The sequence below is a fragment of the Balaenoptera ricei genome, chromosome 3, assembly GCF_028023285.1.
Source record: "Balaenoptera ricei isolate mBalRic1 chromosome 3, mBalRic1.hap2, whole genome shotgun sequence".
Classification (NCBI taxonomy): domain Eukaryota; kingdom Metazoa; phylum Chordata; class Mammalia; order Artiodactyla; family Balaenopteridae; genus Balaenoptera; species Balaenoptera ricei.
The window spans coordinates 127,742,139-127,757,797 of NC_082641.1; the positions used below are offsets into that span (position 1 = coordinate 127,742,139).

Genomic DNA, 15,659 nt, shown 5'->3' on the forward strand with positions numbered 1-15,659 from the left:
AAGGTAAAAAATAAAATAAAGAAAAAAGAAAAAAATCCTGTGGCATTTGGTGCCTGGTTCCCAACTGATCCCTAGCCTCTTCAGTCAGCATTTTATCTAATCTCCCCATTTTAGAGTTGGGGAGACTGAGGCCGGGGAGGGGAAGAGATTTGCTCAGGGTGGTTCTGTGAGGAGAAGGCAGCAGAGCCCCCTTTCCTTGGGACAGAGCAGCTCCTTGACAAGCAGGAGGGGCCAGTGTGGCAGAGGAGCACCTGGAGAGATGGGAGAAGCACAGGAGGAGCCTTTTCTCCATCTCCTCTCTACCCCTAGTCATGCTCTATCTCCCTGGATGACACGTGTCTCCCTGAGCCCACTGCACAGCCCTGGGCGCTGGGCTGGGCAGGGGTCATCACACTTTCTCCACCGGCCAGGGCTGCCATCCCACAAGGCTGAACACACCTCCAGGCCTAGGGGCCCGGCCTGGGAGGCACCTTTTCCTTCAGGGCAGCTCCCAGGCTTCCAGACATGAGCTCATCGGAGATGCTGATGCCAGGAAGGGAGGGACAGAGGGGGAAGCAGGCTGGGCTGCCCAGATTGGGGCACCGAAGGCCCCTGGGGCAGTGGAGGGACACTGTTGTCAAGGACTGGCAGGCCCTGGCCCCACTGTAGTGTGAAGGCAGGGAAAAGATAGGCCAACAGAGGGTCAACTGGGGTGGGGATGGGGACAGGCCAAGTGCCCTGGGCCATAGTGCAGAGTTGCAGGTGCTAGGCCAACCTCTGCCACTTGCTTGCTGTATGACCTTGGGTGAATCCCTTGCCCTCTATGGACCTCAGTGTCCCTGTCTAGCAATGGGGTACGTGGATCCTTAGGCACTGGGGTTACAATAGTGAACAACATAGACCGGTCCCTGCCCTCAAGATTGCTTTTTAATTGGGGAAATAGGCAAGAAAAAGGGAAGCAAAGAATTCAGCAAGATAGTTTCAGATAGATAAAAGTAGCATGAAAAACAAACAAAAAGCCATTGCTAAGATGAAGAACACTTAGAGGGGGTCTTTGTCTTGGTGGTTAGGGAAGGCCTCTCTCTGGAGGTGACACTGGATCAGCACCCTGAATGTTATTTGAAGGTGTGGTCATGGCTGCCTTTTGTGGAGTTGGCATGTCCAGAACTTGGGTCTAGAAGAATGGGAGGGATTTGGTTGGGAGGAAGGGTGTTTCAGAGGCTGGTGAAGAGTCTAAACTAAGAGCTGGGGGCAGGAAGTGGGGTGGGCATTGGCTGTAGGTTATGAAAATGCCTTCATCCCTCAGGGCTTCAGGCTGTCCACCCAAAGGAACCCAGGCCTGTGATCTGGTCACAGGGGCAGCTGGGCTCTACCAGGCCTGTGTGTGTGTGTGAGCTCAGAGTCCTTTGTGAACTGTCCCTGGACACTGTGGCTCAATCGCTACCCAGTGTGGCCAGAGAAGTCAATGTGGGGACAGCCTCCGGGCCCTGTAATTCCAGAGGCTCACAAAAGCCCTCTCTCTCCGAAATGAAATCTTTACCAACTGGCCACTGCCTGAAATTCCACCGTCCTAGCTTCATCTTTTCCACTCAGTGAGGCAGTATAGTATGGTGCTGTGTTGACCCTACCCTACCCTACCCTACCCTGTCCAGCCTCCCAGGGCCTCTTCAAGTGAAGCAAAATTCGGTCTACTCCTGTACTAGCTGTTTCCTGTGAGCCTAATACACAGATCCTGTGGTTGGACCCCTGGATTCTCTCCCCAGCTTGCTGGGAGATCTTGAGCGTGTTATATAACCTTTCTAGGCTTTTGTTTCCTCATCTATAAAATAGAAACAATAACAGACCCTACCTTGTACTGTTGTTCTGAAAATTAAATGAGATGATAAAAATAACTATTACCTATTAAATAGTATTATAATGTTTTGATCTCTGTTAAAATAGCAAGCCCTGGAGAAGAGGGACACTCGCTGAAGACTCATATCTCAGTATATGTTACTTTTTGACGTTTAGCCAGGAACAGGTTTGATAGTGGGAGGATGGGCACAGTATGGTGGAAAAGGGCCTGGATCGAGCTTCAGGAATGGATACTTGAACCTCCAGCCTTAGCCAACGAGCTGGTGGTCTTGGACAAATCATTTGCTTCCTCTGGGGCTCAGGCTTTGGTTCTGAGCTACTATGAAATGGACTAAGAAGGATATAAGGGGATCGTGAGTGTGAAAGAGCTCGACAGACACGAAAGCCACTGGGCTGGCAGGAAGGGTGGTCACCAGGGTGGGTCAGGAAGGGGCAGGCTGGATGAGCCTCAGAGACAGGAGAGTGGGCTGACGTGAGACTCTTGCATGTAATCCTCTGGAATAAAATCTCTTGGAGACGAAGAGTGTTCGATAGGTAAAAGCCAAAGTTCTTGAAAAATAGTTAACATTTATGGTAACTTACTATGTGCCAGGGTGTTTTAAGTTCTTTACATGTCACCAACTCTATGAAGTAGGTCCTGTTATTATCAACATTTTACAGATGGGAAACTGAGGCACAGAGAGGTTAAGTGAGCTTCCCAAGGTCACACAGCTGGTAACTGGCCAGGTTCAAACCTAGGCAGTCTGGCCTCAAAGCCCGCGTGCTTAACTCCTGCACGACATGCTTTCTCCTGCCTTAGGTGGAGTGCCAGAGGCTCAGAGGGGCCAAGCCACGTGCTTAATAACGCACCTCTTTCCCCTTTGATCCTCATCATCTCTGCCCCTCAGGTGCTGGAAGGGGGAGCCTCACTGGGTCTGGGGTCTGGGGCTCTGAGGTTGACCCTTGAGCCAGATCAGCCTCTTATCTTCTCCCCTCATCCCCTGGGAGTAGGTCAGGGAGGATCATGTGTGCCCTGGGAATGCTGTGGGCAAAGGAGGCTCTGCCAGGGCCTGACAAGTGAGCGTCATTAGCGTAGTGAAGCTTGAGTGGATCCCAAGAGCCTGAGCTGTAATAAACTGCCATGGAGTCTGGCATGACTCTCATCACTGTACAGACAGGGTAAACTGAGGTCAGAGAGTCCAGGGACAGGCCCAAGCCCACACAGCCTCCCTGAGTCTCCTGTACTGCCTTCTGGGCTGCTTAGGACTTGTGGGCTTCGTGAAGATATGGGACTTGGGGACCCTCCCACCAATCTCCAAGGTGGCCCCTGGTCTCAGCCAGGACATGATTCCTACTATGTACCCTTTAGGAGGGCACATGAAGTTGGGGGATGGGGAGGGTGCTGATTAAAAAATAGACTGTCACGCGCATGTGGAACAGGCCTGTCACCACCCAGCTTGAGCCAGTTGGCTCCCCTATGCCCAGCTGCCAGGCCCCACTCAGGTCTCCTGCTGGGGGCCCCGCCCACCCCAACCCTGGCTCTGGGCCTGAGGCTGGATGCTCCCAGCCACCTCCTCTCCTCTCCTCCTCCACCCCTGCCCCGCCTCCAGCCAGATGGTGCCCTCACTGAGCCAGGGTGGGCCTGTTGGCTTTAAGCTGTGCCACGGGGGGTCTGGCGTCACCACACACTGGCTGTGTGGCCTTAAATGAGGCCCTTTCCCTCTCTGGGCCTCAAACACGGATGAGTAGAGCTACCAGTTAAAGCTCTTTCTAGCTCTCAGAGCCTTTCCCAGATTCTACCTCTCATTTAGACCCGACAAACAGCGCTCCCCATTCAGAGAGGTGATATGACCTGTGAAGGCCACTCAGCTGGAGCATAGCAGAGCAGAGGGTTAGACCCACATAATCTTGCAAGTCCTGGTCCTTTACAACTTCTCCAGGGTGAGCGAGGTCACTGGGAACCATGGAGGTAGATGTCAGCACTGTTTTTATTCATTTATTCCCTCATTCAGTCAGGAAATGTTTATTGAGCCCAGCTATGGCCTAGGCACGGGGGCAGGAACATAGCAGAGAAATGATAGCCAAGGTCCCTGCCCTGCGGGGCCTCCTTACCATGGGGCAGGGCAGACTGACACTAAAACAAATAACGATGGAATTACAAATCTCATGAGAGTTTGGGGGAGAGGTAGAGGGTGCTGTGGCAGAGGAATGTGACCTCCCAGGGCAGGCGTACCCTCCCTGAGACCTGTAAACATACCTGAAGGATGAGAAGTATGGCCAGAAAGGGACAACTGAGGGGTATGGGAGGAAAGGGTTCTAGGCAAAAGCAGCAGCCAGTGCAAAGGCCCTGAGGTGCGAAGTGCTTAGTTCCCATCTGAGCGCTCGAAGGAAGGCCAGCGTGGCTGGCGTGTAGGGAGGGCAAACACCATGAGGGGAGCTGCAGCATGGCATGGAGGGGCACTGGGGCTAGTCATGCAGGGCCTGGAGCCTGCAAAGGGGTTTGAGGCCAAGCCTAGGAAAAAGGAGCTGTTCCTAGTGCTGGTCTTAGAGGCTGATCTTGCCTCCTTTCTTTTCTGCTTTCCTTCCGATGCCCATCCTGTTAGTGCAGTGGGCCCCCCACCACCACCACCGGCCCCACGCACTCCCCCAGCCACTTCTCAGTATGACTGAATGCACAGTGCTCAGACCTCACCTTCCTCTGCCTGGATCTTGTTTGCATTTTAATAGCCCCCTGTTTCACCCTGCCTTCCAGGAGGGTGCCAGTCCCTCAGGCCTCAGATGCAAGCTGATGAGGGCATGATCTTGAGCAGGAGGCTGCAGTCGCTTCAGCTGAGTGCCTCTGTTCAGGTGGATTCTTATTTCCTTTTACGCCTTGTGGGAGCCTGTGGCTCCCAGGAGGTTCAGCTTTCGGCTGAATGAAGGCCTGCCCCCGGACCGACTCCTGCTGCCTGGAACTGCCGCCTGAACCCTGTCCCACTCCAGGCACCTCCACTCAACCCCAAAGCCCCTCTAGGACCAAGCCCAAGAGGATTCAGGAGGCCTGTGTTCGAAGCCCAGCTCTGCTGTATGCTTTTGGGGACATCCCTTTTCCTTTCCGGGCCTCGGTTTCTCCATCGATTTTATAGGGAAATGCTCTAGCTTTTCTGTACTCATTGTATGGCAATCATGTATGCAATATCAGCATCACCCAGAAGCTTCTTAGAAATGCAGACTCTGAGGCTGCACCCCAGACCTCCTGAATCAGAATCTGCAATTTAACAACAACCCTGAGTAATTACTATGTACATTAAAGTACGAGAAGCACTAAGTCAGTCATTTTTAAAGTTAAAAAAATTTTTTTAAATTAAAAGCTATAGAATCTTCTTCTCTCTCCAAAGTCTTACAGATGAAAACACATTAAGAGGGGAACCACCCACTCTGTTCATCACATGAGTGGGGGTGGGGATCGTGGGGTATGGGCTAGGGGCATGGGCTTTATTGGGATGGGCATCAGAAGGGAGGAGGAAAAGAAGCAGTCCCAGTGGGCGAGGGTGGGTGGTGCCCCGTCTCCTCAGGCCTCTCCTGACCAGGTTCCCCCAGGAGCCCTTTCAGCTCAGACCTCCAGGGTCCTCAGTTTGATGGGTTTGGAAAGGTGGGCTTGAAGAAAGGGCGCTTGATGGTCCACAGTCTAGCGATGCCTTTTCCTGCTTGTCCCCATCTTGGTGTCCTCCTCTGTTCCCTGAGAAATCCCTGAAAGGGTAGCCGGTGCTATTCTTAGCATGACAGGATGGCGAGCAGAGAATGTGCTAGTGCATTATTTATGCCTCTGAGTCAACAGGATTGCACTCAGGTCTCCCAGAACACGGCCCTCCCCAGCGGCCTTCATCAGTGCCTTCCCAGGACCCGTGACCCACCCCTCTGGCCCCGAGCATCTCTGCTCTGTGCATCCAGCCCCCACGCTGGGAAATGGCTCATGAAAGACAATGATGAGCTGGGATCAGGAAGAAGTTCGAGATGATATCTCATTTTTCACCCATTCGGGTGCATATTAATCAAGCATACGACACGTGGTAGGTGTGGGCTCCCTGATGACCACTGTGTGGGTTCCTGCCTTCCAGGAGCTCACACTTTAGCCTGCAAGTTAGTGGCGCTCCAGCATTGCAGGCCAGATGCTGGGTACTTCGCACAAAAGACCTTATCCTCACAATCACCCTGAAGGATAGGAATTAGGAGACCCCTTCGCAGAGGAGGAAACTGAGGCTTAGCGTATACAAGGTAGTGATCTGCTCAGGTGGGATCTGGACTCAGGTTGGCTGGAACAGAAAGACCATTCCAGATCAAATGGTAGCGTGGAGCATTAGGGCTTTGGGAACCCCCTGCCCTACCCAGTGAGAAGGGCGTTTCAGCTGGAAGGAAATTAACTGGCTGAGGTTGTCCCATTGTCAGTGAACCCCAAGTGACTGGAGAAGTCAGTGCACCCGGAGTGGAAGGACTGTGTTTGCTGTGTACACAATACGCCCGCCGTGGGCTGGGAGGCAAAACGTTATGGGATGAGGTGACAAGGCCCCGAGGTGGCACATCTCACGAAGCTGAGCCGAGGACTCTGGCTGGGAGCCAAAGACCTGTGTTCTGTGAGATCCTGGCCAGGCCCCTTGACCTTTCTCTGCCTCAGTTTTCTAGTCTTTAAAATAGCATCACAATCCCTGCTCTACTTCTTTCTCTGATGGATGTGAAGCTGCTAGGAAAACTATAGAAGTGTGTGCACGCTCAAGGATGGTGTATGATTACTACATATAATTACTTATGTAAATATATTTTCTCAAACTTAGTTTTTGTTGACGTGGGTCTATTTGCCAGACTATGTTCCAAGCATTTCCCTATATGTTCATTTACTTATAAACACATTTATAGAATCATGAGCTCTAAAGCCCACTGGGTCCCCAACCTAGCTGTGCTTCAGAACCCCTCAGGGAGACTGTTAATGTGCATATCCTGTGGTCCTGGGTCTGGGGCGGAGCCCAGGAATCGGCATGTTGGACACACTCCCGGAGAAATTCTGCAGCACCCACAGGTTTCCGATCTGGGCCAGAGAGGGGACAGGACTTGCCTGAGGCCTCGCAATGTGTTGGAGACGAGGTTGCGACTAAAACCCAGGCCTGAAGCTCCCAGTCTGGCCTTTTCCTTCTACTCCTCAGCTGCCCCCTGAGCAGCCTAAAGGCATGAAGCCAGGGATGCGGATGACTGTGATGAGCGATGATGCCAGTAGCGGCTGATCCTGTTGACAGTGCTGTGCTAGGCGTTTTACATGGCTTTTCTATTTAACTGCAGTAGGGGTAGAAAAGGGGACATTCTCCACAGCAACATGATCCCTTGGGACATTTGAGCATCAGGTGGCCGATTTTAATGTAGCCCTGGAAATGGGAAACCATGACTGAGGTGCAGAGATATGGAGAAGTGAATTTGAAACCACGCCATCAGGGCACTTGCCCTCCAGGCAAGGGTGGTCTGGTAACTCAGAGACAAGGCAGGCTGGCAGGAGGGAGACACATATGTCCGCCCATAAGGTGTGTACCTGCTGCACGTGCACCTGTGCCAGTCTGCCACCTGAATACCTGTGTGTCTTCACATGCATACCGACGGGTGCTCTGTGCACACACACTGGTGTGTAGGTTCTGCCCCCTCTGTGGGTGCACACGCAAACAGCACCTTTGTGTGTGGGTGTGTGTGCAGAGGAAGGTATACTATTGCTGGCTAGGCTCTCACCAGCATTAGGGAGCTGTCCAGAATGTGTGTGTTACAGGGTGTGTGTGTGTGTGTACGCACAAGCACAAATGGTTGCAATGCAGGGGGGGTCCCTGAGACCCTGCAGGCCACTAGAAAGGCCACTAGAGAACCTGGTTTCCTTATTCATGTCCCACCTCCACATTACGTGCACCATCCTCAACCTGCCAGGTGCGAGCCTGCCTAGGGACCTTAGCACTAGCTGTTCCCTCTGCCTGGTCTTTCTTCCCCTAGAAATGCACAAGCCTCACTCCCTCACCTTCTTCACTTCTTCACTCAGATGTGATTTCTCAGTGATGCCTCCTTTGATAACCTTATTCACCTTTGCACACCACTCCCCACCCTGTGCAGTCTGTATATCTCCCACCCTGGCTTTATTTTTCTCTATAGAATTTACCATCTGACTTAATTGTAAGTCAGATGGTAAATTCTATAGAATTTATTATAGAAGTAATAGAATAAGATTATAGATATATAATATAACAAGATTATAGAAATAGTCTTATTTATTATTTGGCTCCCGTGCTAGAATGCAAGCAGGGCTTTATCTGTTTCTCTTCATGGCTATGAACAGTGCCTGGCCCTTAGTTGGTGTGCAATAAATAGCAGTTGAATGAATGAGTTCATACACCACCTATACTTGTTTTCTTTAAATTGTCTGACTTTTGTTGCTGAAATATCTACTTTTACCTCTCCCTAAGCAGTAATATACCTTTGATGGATTTATTATCCTCCTTTTCTAATACACACGTGAAATTTACATAACTAGTAAGATGTTATTAAGTATCAGGGTACCACTTAAATCCTTTTGCTCCCACTAGAGGTGTGGGGGTACCACGCTCTAGGAATCACTGGTGCAGGCCAATCCCTTCTCTGAAACACATGGACAAACTGAAACCCAAAGAGGGTCAGGAACTAGTCCAGCATCTCACCCATATTGTGACAGAGCAGACTGGAACCAAATTTCCTGACCTCCAGCCTGCTTTCCTTTTGCAGTTTGAGGGACAAGGGGAGGGTGAGGCTGGATGGTTCAGCCTCTCCTCTGGCTGGAGACTCCTCCAGCTGGAGGGGAGCCACACATGCCTGGTAACCGGCGAATGGCATGAGGGGATGGCAGGATCGGTAGCCTCCTGCCCACTCAGGACCACAGCGCCCTCCTGGCTGCAGGTCTACGTACTGAGTGGTGGGAGCCTGGGCCATACCGTTCCTCCCAGGAGTCTTGGGTCTGGGGCCATCCAAGGGGGTCTGGGCACTCACATCCAGTAAGAGGCAGACCTGGGATTCAAACCTGGTTATCTCCTGCTACAGCACAGTTAGCTAGAGGTTGACACTGGGGTTCCCTTGTTGAGAGGATGCTGGAAGGGGGAGGGGAAGGTTGGGCTGTGCCTGACTGTGAGCAGAAGAGGGAGACCAGCCCCAGAGAGGGCTGGAGAAGGGAGGGAGACAGACAGCGCCCTAGCCTGGTACAGTTATACAAAGGTAGGTTTGTGCAAAAAGCTGAAGTTAAATCCCCCTCAGGTATGCACAACGTTTTATGCTATAGAAATAATTTGTGCATCTCATTTGCTCAGCAGTGACTCTGCAAAGCAGCTATAATCATCCCTGGTTTACTGATGAGGAAGTTGAGACTCAGAGGTGAGGTGACTTACTAAAGGTAGCCCTCACAGGATGCTTTGTTGAGCAGGACGTGGGAAGGGAACAGGCTGCACCTCTGGTTGGATTTGGTAAAGGAGGGCTGTCTGGGGGAGGGCAAGCAGGCTGAATAGATATGGGAGTAAGAGGCAGGAGTGGAGAGGGTAGACCACTGACTGGCCAAACTACCTTCGCAAATCATAAAACCTTTCTGAGCCTCAGTTTCCTCATCTGTAAAATGGGTATGACAGTACTTCCAGTTCACAGCTTGCAAAGATAAAACAAAACATAATGAAATAATGATAATAATGCCTGGAACATAAGAAGTGCTCAGTAAACAGCAACCTGAGTAGTAAAAGTGAAGGGCGCCCAGCCTCTGGCAAGTTTGCCCTCTGTGGTCACCTGCCACAACTGAAAGATTCCCAGCACCTTTCCCAGCACCTTCTTCAGCAGATATGAGTGACCCTGAGAACAAAAGAGGGTTGGCAGGCCTGGGGGAGTGGTGAGGGGCTGCGGGAGGCTCGTCTATTCCAGGGCCTGGCAGTGAGGACGCCTCGGGGAGAAGTAGCAGCGTCCCCATCCCCGCCCCAGCCCAGGACTGTCTCTCCTCTACAGGGTGGGGAGGCGAGCTGGGACTGCAGCGTGCTGGGGCCGTCATTATCATTCCTCCAGCATTTTTTCTCCCCGTTATTTATTTTTCTGTGAGGAAGGAATGTGGGGAATTTACCACAGGGCGCTGGCCTTGCTTTGGGCAGTGCAGCGGCCTCTTCTATGAGAGGGAAGCAGCAGAGACAGATGGCTGGGGAGGTGGAGGCGGAGGAGGGTCCCGGCTGAATCTGTGGCCCCGGCGGTGGGGCGGTTATGTAACCCACCCGGAGACCCAGGGCCGATACCACGGTGCTTCTGAGCTCTAGGCACGTGCCTTCCCATGTACATAGCTCCCTTGGAAAACTACCTGGACCACCCCAGTCACCCTTAGCCTCTGGGCAAGCCCAATGGTGGACGTGTTCCTCTGTCAGAGGTGCCTTCCTCTCCAGCTGTCTTGACTGGAAGTGTGAGTGGAGGAGGGTAGAGGATGGGGTGGGGATCACCTTGAGCCTTCCAGCCTCCACTGCACTGTCCCATTGCTTGAAATGCTTCCACATCTCCATCTTTCAAGACCTAGGGCATATGCTGCCTCCTCCAGGAAGACTTCCCAGATTTCTTCATCTTCATTCATCTCTCTCTTAAGCTCTATATTCTCCTGGAACTCAATGGAATATTCTGCCTCTTGGATCTAACACTGCCATTTGAGGTTTCATCTCCCTCTTCACCCAAAGGCTTGTTGCTACCTCCTTCCTTCCTCTCTCCCCTTCCTCGAGGAACCACCCTCTAGATCTCTGACCTAGAATCTCCATGACTCTGGGATCTAGACAAATCGAGAATTCGTCTCCTGGGGTGAATGGTGGAGTAAAATGTGAAGGTAGATTTGGACTGTGGGAGTGCTCATCCTTCAGTCATTTGTTTAGTCAACACTTAGTGAACCCCTCCTGGGTGACGGCCTCTGCTGAGTCTGGGGAATTTAGAGAGAATGGGACCAGCTCCGGCCCCAGGCTGCCACAGGGACAAGAGCAAGGGCTGTATCTTTGTCGAGAGACTTGGGCTGGGTGCTGGGGACGCAGAGATAGACTAGGCTCAGCCCTGCTCCTGGCAGAGGCATAGTTTAGGGGAAATTCTCTCTCTCCCGCCCTGGCTCACCACCTTTTCGCCTCCTGGATTAAGTGTTTTCTCTGGAAGGGTAGGGTGTGGTAGTCCTTTCTGTACTCTCAAGGCTCCCAGGGCTGGGATGATGGAGGCTGATGCAGCAGGAGAGGGCTTGGGGGTCGGGGGGAGGCCTGGCTTACCAGGGCTGGACTGGGGGAGGTGGGAGCCTGGGTCTGAGCTTGGCTCCCTGTGAACCAGCCCTTTCCAGTTTGTTGTGCACCTGGAACTGAGCCTGCCTCTCTCTGGGTCACCGTTTCCAAGTCCCTGAAAATCTAACTGTAGATTAGTGTTTAGGCTAGTAGAGCAGGCAGGAAGAAGGTGGTGGCTCCTGGCCTTTGGGAGAGGAGGACCGCATAGCAGGGCCCTCGTCAGCCAGCAGTGAGCAGTGCCTGTGGCCTACAGGGATATCTGCTAGCCAACACCCATGCCGACCTGACCTGGGAGCCCTCGACTTAGCCCACCCATCCTGCCCTGCATGATCCCGAACCCCTGTCAGGGAGATACCAGGAGTTGGGCCAGTCCCAGCCTCCTTTCCCTTGGGCCTTGGTTCCTGAGCTTTCTCAACCTGTTGTTTCCTCCAAGCCCTGCTCCTGCTCCGAGGCCCCTGGGCCAGGTCGAATAGGGGAGGAGCACTGATCGAGGAGTCTGGATGGATTGATGAAAGCTTCCTGGAGGAAGTGGCATTTGGGCTGAGCCTGGGACAGTAGGTGGGGAAAGTGAGTGTGCTTTGTGGGCAGAGCTCTTCAGAAGGAGGGGCCCAGGCTTGGGATCAGTCAGACTCCCGGCTCCAGCTCTGCTCTGCCTGTCCCTTGCTGGCTGTAAGACCTGGGGTGAGTTGGCTAATTCTCTGGGTCTTGTTTTCCTCATCAATAAAACAGAGGTAAGGGGGCCTCCTGTATGAGTTGCTGTGAGGATTCAATGAGAAGATATATGCTAAACCCTTAGCTTGGCAGCATCTGGAGCGCCTCACGTGTTGGCTGTTGTCATCCTCATTGACTTCATCCTTTCTGCAAGCCCCCGGGGAAGGTGTAGGGGACAAGGCGGAAGCAGTTGAGGCCCCTGTCCCCCGGCTCTTGCACTCTCTGGGGGAAAATAAGACCCAGACCCTGACTGCTGCAAAGCAAGATGTTGGGAGGAGGCAGCATGGCCCATGTGATGGGTGCTGGGCTGGGTGCTGGGCCACCCTGGGTTCGAATCCCAACTCTGCCTCTGGCTAGCTGTACCACCTAAGTCACTTCACCTCTCTGAGCCCGTTTCTCCCCTAACATGGAGATAAGGGGACTGCTGACCTCCCCGCTGCTGTTAATGGAGCCAGGGCCTGGCATGGGGCATGTGGTAAGCACGCCCTGGACGAAAACTCTGACTAAAACAAATAATATGCCAAGTGATGAGGTTATTAAGCGGTGCAGATAAAACACTGATGATCTGGGGATTGAGCATGTAGAAAGGATAGGAGACAGAGACGGGTTCCGGGTGGAAGGGTCTGCGCAAACCCACAGCGGAGGCTGGAACTCGCAGGGCAGGTGTGGCACCACGAGCCACTGGACTCCCTCTGACCGTTGCTGAGTGCGCAGGGAGCAGGTGAGCGAGCTCTCGGGCAGACCCTGACGTCAGGGACCCTGAATGCCAGGATGAGGACTTGCTGCTTGATCCCCCATGTCCCGGAGAGGAGGAGAGCGGCCCGACACGAGTGGAGCCAGGCGGGAGGAAGATGGATCTGGCAGCGTGGGGTGGGTAGATTGGCGGGGGAGAGACTGGGGGCGGAGAGACCATTTAAAAGGCTGTTGCGAAATCGGTTTTCCTGATAAAGAGCTAGGCTGAGTCATCTGTGGAGGAGAGAAGTCATATCCAGCTCCTCCGCGTTGCCGTCAACGTGGGATTTTCCTCTTTGTCAGCTAGTCGATTGGCTGCCTTTCGCGGAGGCTTTGAGAAGCAAGGCCGGCTCGGCATCCAGAGGGAAGCTGGGCCGCAGGGAGGACCCAGCCGGAGTGAGTAAAGCGAGCACCCAGAGGTGCCTTTGTGGTTTGGGGTGCGTGACTTAGGGCATACAGCAACCTTCTCTGGTCTCAGTTCCCCCTGGGCATTAAGGGAGAGGCATGCCATGACTTCTGCCGGCCGGTTGGTGGCCAGGCTGGAGCTAGGTCTGGGGCTCTTCCCTTCCATTCCTATGCATCTCCCGTGTCTGGCAGTCCTTCCCACCTTAGTATGAATTATTCTCTGCAAGGAAGCCTGGCAAGTCTGCTGGGACTCAGGCAGTTTGCACTCACCAGGACTTTGGCATGGATGGAGAACTCCCCAGGGAAAGGAGGCTGTGTCATTTCCTCCTTTCAGCAGGGAGGATGCGGGGCAGGGGCTGGCAAGGTAGTCAGGCCATTACTCAGGTCCAGTTCATCTTCCTGCCCCCGGCTGAGGCCGAGGTTGTGCAGCAGCCAGCCATTGGTTCCTTCCTGACCCCACCAGGGGGGCAGTTAACCCAGCCTGTTTACCTGTCCCGTTGCCAAGACTCCCAGGCAGCCACAATGGGCCGTCTCCAGCCAGTCTCTCTTCCTACCTCTGGCTCCCTGTCCCACCCCACCCTACCCGGGCCCTGGGCACTCCCATTGACGGCAGCCGTGTGAAGAAGAATTTCCTTGAATTCTCTCCCTGTCCTGACCTTCTGCTCTGGCCTCCGTTCCCCTGCCCTGCCTCCCTCCTCTGGATCCTCTGTCCAAAAGGCCTGATGGCTGGCAGAAGAGGCAGCTGCCTACAGAAGTAATGGGGTGGGAGAAAGGGCTTATCCCTGCCTGAGCACAACTTGAACTCAAGTCTCCTGACTCCCCACACCGTGCTCTTTCTACTCCACTAGGTTTTTTTTTGGCTGTGTTGGGTCTTCTTTTCTGTGCGAGGGCTTTCTCTAGTTGTGGCGAGCGGGGGCCACTCTTCATCGCGGTGCGCGGGCCTCTCACTATCGCGGCCTGTCTTGTTGCAGAGCACAGGCTCCAGACGCGCAGGCTTAGTAGTTGTGGCTCACGGGCCTAGTTGCTCCGCGGCATGTGGGATCTTCCCAGACCAGGGCTCGAACCCGTGTCCCCTGCATCAGCAGGCAGATTCTCAACCACTGCTCCACCAGGGAGGCCCTACTCCACTAGTTTTTTATGTCCTAGAAGTCATTTCTACCTTAGTCACAATGAGTTTATCAGCTCTTCTCCTGAGAGAAAGAAGGGCGACAAAGCATGAGTTGCTCTGGGCAGCTGAATATGAAGAGGAGAGGGCACTGCTGCGGGCACTGGTCACGAGATGTGGAAACAGAGGGGTCTGCAGACCAGCATCCAGGAGCACCAGAGTCTCTGTTGGTGCCCCTCCCACCAGAGTCAGGGTCCAGAAGGCAGGGTGGTTAAGAAATGAGATTCAGCAACCAGATTTTGAGTTTTGAATCCCAGCTCTGCTACTTAAAAGTCATATGACCCTGGGCAGGTCTTTCTGAGCTCTGGTTTCATCTGCAAACTGGGAAGAATGCTAGTACTTATCTCTTGGGGTCATTGGGAGGATCGAACAAGATGATGGGTCTAAAGTGCATGGCACAGCACTTTACACTGGGCAGTAGTGAGGGCTCACTAATTATAGCACCCACTGCGATCTTCATTCTAATGGCTGTACTCAGGGCTTCTTGTCCCCCTTCCCCACTTAGGGATTCAACCCTGTTGGACCCAGGTCTCCTGACCCTGGGCAGCTCTTCCTTGAGTCTGCCCTCACCCCTCCATCTCCAGAAGGCTGGTCTTCAGAGCTCCTCATCCACTGTCCAGGGTGGGGCTTTCAAGGGCCAACCCTGAAGAGGCTGAGGGAAGAGGGGTTGTTAGGACTTGTACAGGTGCAGGCTGCAGCCAAGCAGATTGGGGGCTCAGCAAGGGGTCTGTCCCCTGTGGGCCTTGGCCACCTCTTGCCTCTCTGACACCAGGGACCACGATCTTGGACCCACCTGGCTGGGGCATCACTAGAGGTGGCAGTTCCCTAGTCTGGGGAATTTTGAATGGAGCTGCCACCCCCGGTGCCCTGCAGTGGGGGACTCTGGGATGCCCGTACTTGGCCCAGCCCCCCTTCTCCCAGCTTTGTTTGTGCAGGGTGGCAAAAGTCGTCTGGATTGCTGGCTGGGTCTGGTCCAAGCCTCCTGCCAAATTCCTTTTCCGTGGAGTCATTGCAGGCTGGGATGGGGGGCACGGGAGCTCCCTCGGAGGAAGGGCTCTCTCACCCGCTGGCCTTTTCTGCTGGATTCCTCTTGTCCCAGAACAACAGCGTGGGGAAGGTTCACAGCCTGGCTGGGGGTCAGCAGACCAGGTCTTGGCCCATGGCCTCCTCTGCAACCCCTTCCCTCCCAGGCCAGCTTATCCCTGAGGGCCCTTCACTCTCTGACACTGGAGCATTTTCTAGCCCCATGGCCCTTAGAACCAGCCTTGGGATAGGACTGAAGCAGAGGTGAAGAGAAAAAAGAGAAAAGTGCAGGGATTTGGGAGGTCTGAATTACACAAACACTGAAGCCCTTTCTAGGAGCCTGGCACTGTGGGAATCCGCTAGCCGGGTACACAGTAAGAGCCCAATCAATGTGAGCTACGATGGCTGCAGTTGTGTCATAAGAGCCACTGGTGGGACTAGGGATGTTTATCCTGACCATGCCCCGTGGGGATGTGATTTGTGACTGAGTCTCTGCAGGTCTCTCAGGTTGGAAAGAGAAAGCTCTT

The 15,659-nt window shown here is 53.5% G+C and overlaps 1 protein-coding gene across 3 annotated transcripts in view; it reads left to right on the forward strand.

Annotated features, from left to right (window-relative positions):
• The window catches only part of SYNPO (synaptopodin), a 36,477-nt gene that overhangs the window by 7,753 nt on the left and 13,065 nt on the right, over positions 1-15,659 (forward strand). The window contains exon 1 of one of the 3 annotated variants that reach the window (XM_059917514.1): positions 12,772-12,935. The exons of the other annotated variants lie outside the window; for them this stretch is intronic. The gene's annotated coding sequence lies outside the window, so the exon portion shown is untranslated. Of the gene's footprint in view, positions 1-12,771; positions 12,936-15,659 lie in introns of those variants that run through there. 3 annotated transcript variants of the gene reach the window in all.